Source organism: Triticum dicoccoides, chromosome 7B (genome assembly GCF_002162155.2).
Source record: "Triticum dicoccoides isolate Atlit2015 ecotype Zavitan chromosome 7B, WEW_v2.0, whole genome shotgun sequence".
Lineage (NCBI taxonomy): Eukaryota > Viridiplantae > Streptophyta > Magnoliopsida > Poales > Poaceae > Triticum > Triticum dicoccoides.
In genome coordinates, this window is record NC_041393.1 from 485,871,189 (window position 1) to 485,876,088 (window position 4,900).

The window sequence follows — 4,900 nt, forward strand, 5'->3', positions numbered from 1 at the left end:
TGTAAACCAAACAAATTTAGAGTGAAATGAAAATGTGGGTCATAGTAATAGTGGTGACTACTAGGACTCTAGCTGGTTTGGTACTTTATTAACTGTGAAATTGCTTGGGGAATTTCAACTAGGTTGCTATATTTGGAGATAAACGCAACTCTAATTCAGTATCTAATTATCTACAAAGTAAAACTCATAATTACCATATATGCACAATTGGTTCCAGCGATGTATGCCAGTTGCCATTTTGGATTCTGCATCAATCATTTTTATTCATATGATTCATTTGTATTAGGTTTTGGCAGATATTGTTAACTTGACTTCATGGCTGCGCTCTATCCTGTGTTGCGCCTGTGCTCGTTGCTACTGATGCACTTCATGGCTGCTACTGTGTACAGTAGGAAGTGGAGTTAAGAACAATATTGGTCAGCTGTCCATATGGCTGCTACTCTTTTATTTTTACCTTGATAAGAGTTGTAGCTTCAGTGCATGTGCAAGCATGTGCTGGTTTCGTCTGTGGCTCTTGGTTGGCTCAGTCATTAGTTGCTCTTTTGTTTATGGCTGTTGGTATGTACACTAGGTAATGGAATTAAGAACATTGTTGATCCAGTAAGTAGGACAAAGTTTGCAGACTGGATCTGCCAAACACTGCATCTTTAATTCAGGTCGACAACAACCCCAGTCAAAGAAAAACCGTCCCTGACAACCTTGTGTTTTCTTAGGACTAAAAACGAATCTTGATGCACAATAGCTACGCTAACTACGGATCGCCTATAAGAATAATTGCAAACTGGATAGACATGTTATAATAATTCAGCTGAGCATATAGGAGCATGTAAGTTAACTTTGTTTCAGCTTCACACAAGTTACAATTCGCTAAAAAAAGCCAGCTAGAATAGCCAAATAACAATTTGGTCCCAAACACAGCAAGGTCCTATTTTACTTTCAACATGACCTGACAACATGACCTGATAATAGTTCAGTTTACAGCTGAGGACATTGATTTATTATGAAGTTGCTTGGGTTTATTATGAAGTACTTTGATCATGTCTCTTTATTTGTACTGCTGCTAATATACTTTATATGATGATGAAGTGCTACTGAGTTGTGTGCAAATTTCGTTAAATCAGTGATGTGTATGTGTGCTGTCAGTTATGTGTATGTGCTTATTTTAATCCAGTGAAATATGGCACTGAACTTTAGCTAGCTAAACGGTAGTTTTGCTTAAATTGGTGAAATTTGGCACTGAAATGTAGCTAGCAATGCAAATATCTCAATGAATTCAGCTCTGTTTTCTGTGTGAAACTGTTGGTGTTAAATGAAGCCACATTCCAGTCCACATGCCAATGTATTTTCCATGTTGTGATGGAGGCCTTTTTTGCCTTGTCCACCCGAGAGGCCCTTGAGTTTGCTGGAATGTCGATTAACTTCCGTTCCAGCAAATTCGGGTACTCCATATGTCCTATTTTCAGCAAAGGTCATGCTGAAATTTTCCGTGAATTTTAGCATGACTTTGCTAAAAATAGGACATATGGGGTACTTGTGACTAATGCATGGGCCGGGGTATCTTAGTAGTTAATTAAGTAGGATCAAGTGCCCCGGCGTACTTGTGACTAATGCATGGCTTTTAGGGTGCCTCGGTGTCGATAAAAACCGAAATGATGAAAAGTTAGGCTTTTAGGGTGCCTTGGCGTCGAAAAACCCTCAATGATAAAAGCTTAGATTTTAGGATGCCTCGGTGTCGACAAACCCTAAATGATGAGACCATGATCTTGTTCCTTGACAATAACCAACTTTTTGACCAAGCTTTGTTTCTATTTAGAGAGAAACATGGCCCACAACGATGAGGCCGGGGGTTCGGGCGGCAAGGCATTCTGGGAGCTGTCCCAGGAGATGGAGGAACAACCTCACTTGTATGAGGCCGCCGCCTTCCCCACCGATCCTGAGACCACGGATGGTGCCGCCGAGGATGACCACACTGATGCCACCACTGATGGTGCCGCCGAGGATGCCACCACTGATGATGGCGGCGCACGCACAGATAGCAGCCAGCCGAAGAGGCAACGGAAGGACCGGCGCCCGATCGTGCTCCGCACCCTCAAGGAGGAAGTTACTGAAGTGGACTCCAACGGGAATCCAACGGCGCCCGAACGAATAGTCAAGGGGTACTCGCTTCAGCTCGGGTGCATTGTCCGGAGCACCGTCTCGATCAACACCGAGAACCTAAGGCATCCTGACCGGGGGAATTTGCGCCACCTCCTCTTCACGAAGCTGCACGAACGATACAAGTTCCCCGCTGAATTCGAAAACACAAGCCTCAAAGGGAATAAAGTGAACAATGCTGCCCTCACGAAGATGAGCAAGGCCCTGTCTACATGGAAAAGCAATGTGAAGAGAATGATCGAGAAAGGTGAGAGTTATGAGAAGATCAAGGAGAAAAATCCTTCGATCACCGAAGATGACTACAACGACTTCAAGATCAATTGCTCGAGCACCGCAAGCTCCCAATCAAGTGAGTGGGGGAAACAAATGCGGGAGCTGAACATAGGGGAACACACACTCGGTCCCGGCGGTTACAGAGTGGCGGAGCCTATATGGGACAAGGAGGAGGCGGACCGTGCCGAGCAAGGCCTACCGCCCCTCTTCGATAAATACGGTGACAAGCAGACCAGGAACTTTGTCAGGGCCCGGTACAAGAAGGACCCGAAAACAAAGGAGCTTACCACGGATCCGAAGACCAGGCAACTTGAGCTTGTTCTGGTAAGGAATACACCCCCGCGTAATTAGCTCCATATGGTTGCATTCTAATTAATGAAGCCGAATTTCTAAATGGTTCACATTCCTTCCGCAGGCGACTGAAAGCAGTAGCGCGGGGTCGACTCAGAGCAACCCTTGGGACACCACTCTAAATAGGGGGTTGAATATAATGAAGAACAAGGATAAGCTTAGTAAGCCGACGTCAGCTGGTCGTGTGGCCGGCAAAGGCTTGTCGACAAAATGGGGGTCATACTATACCGCTGGTGTGCGGAAGGAGAAAAAGACCAGCTCGGAAAGCCAGGCGCGAGAGGTTCAAGAACTCAAGGCACAGGTGGCGCGGATTCCGGAGATTGTCCAAGAGCAAGTGGAACAACGACTCGGAGCGACGATCACCGCCCTTGTGCCTACCTTGATCTCGGGGTTGAGTGCGTGGATTGCGGGCGGCCAACAGGGGCCGCCCCCGATTCCTAGCTTCACGGCCAGCAACTCGCATAATGCGATGGCGGGGCCATTGGTGCCTCCGGCGGAGGCGGCATTGGTGTCTCCGACGCCGGCACGGGAGCTTAATGCACCCGGGTGTACGCCGGCCGGCACCTCTTCAGCAACCGGCCGCTCCGTCAACTGCACGCCCGCCGTTGGCGGTGCCTCGACATTAGCCGAGCTCGACGCCATCATCACGATAACTAATTAAGCCTCTCTCGGCCGAGGACTTCATCTCCTTGCCTTTGACTGGGCATCCCTGACGCCCTACATGTTTTCGCAGGGCGCCGCCGACGTTCCGTGCACTCTCCTCCACTTCGTGAACAACGAGTTGGTCGATGTCGCCAAGGGCAAAACCGTTCAACCGGGCAACCCCTTGTTCCACGGTACCCAGATGCCACCCAACTTGTTTAGGGTTCAACTAGTTCGGGTGCTGCCAGGCTGCGACGACTTGTTACCTCCGATTCGACCCGTCGGGGCCGACGATGATGACGTGATGACCCTCAGCGCCTGCCTGAGCTGGCCCCTGCTTTGGCCGAAGAGCCAGATTCGTTTGGGGGCGGGGGACACCACCCCAAAGACAACACCGCCAGTAGTGCCGGCGCCAAGTCGGCCCCATGGCAAGACCGCCGTAACGGTGCCGGACATCCCTATGCCACTGGATCCAAACATGCATATGGCACAGGATCAGAACGACGATGACGACGACGATGATACATTTGGCAACGTCGATCAGTACTTTGCCGAGCATGGGTACGATGGCGACTTCATGGGGCCTCCTTCTCAAGAACCAAACCCAACAAAAGACGTGTGCGATCTAGCTCGTACCGCGGAGAAGCCAAGTTGCAACAGGCGCCGTCTGGCGTTCAGCTCTCAGGAGACGCCTCCAGCTGCCGACTTCACCGAGCCTCAGATAGGCGAGGTGCGAAATATTATCAGCGCCAACACACTCAAGAAGGCGGTCTGTGAGCAGAACTCGGTCCCATTACAGGAGAAGAAGAAGGCACGCAAAAGAAAGACTAAGAAGGGTGCGAGCCAGCCGGCACCGAGTACGATCCATGCTCAGGACGGGCCACCTTCACCGCAGGATATCTCGAGGAGGGTGCATGTGGCGGGTAGGGCGATGCTACCACCAAATATGCTCAATGCTGCAACTGGTGCTATGCGGAGTCTGCACGACAGTGTTCTTTCTTTGGAGAAGCGGCGTCTCAGAGAGAAGGATGTGGCATACCCGGTTTTCGTGGCCAAGGTGCTAGAGGGCAAGGGCTTTGTGGATGGCGACATCGGGGGTACGATCGTCCTGCGGTTTGATGACATCTTTGCTATGTTTAACCTTCATCCGCTGCACTACACCTTCGTTCGGCTATTTTCGCTGAGTATGGAGATGCGGATCATTCGCGACAAGACCCCGGACATCGTGATAGTCGACCCCTTCTACATGCGTGCCAAGATCTTGGGCAGCGCTGGGGACCGGCAAGTCGCGAGTTCTTACCTCGAAGGCGTCATTCTGGCAAACCAAGATAAGGATAACTTCCTCGTGCCTTACTTTCCCGAGTAAGTCCTCCCCTCAACCCGGCCCGTAACATATGAATTCTTACTTTTCGATCGTTTTTCTTTTAACATTCCGTGTTTTCTGCAGTGACACACGTTGCACGCTCATCCTCCTAAGCCC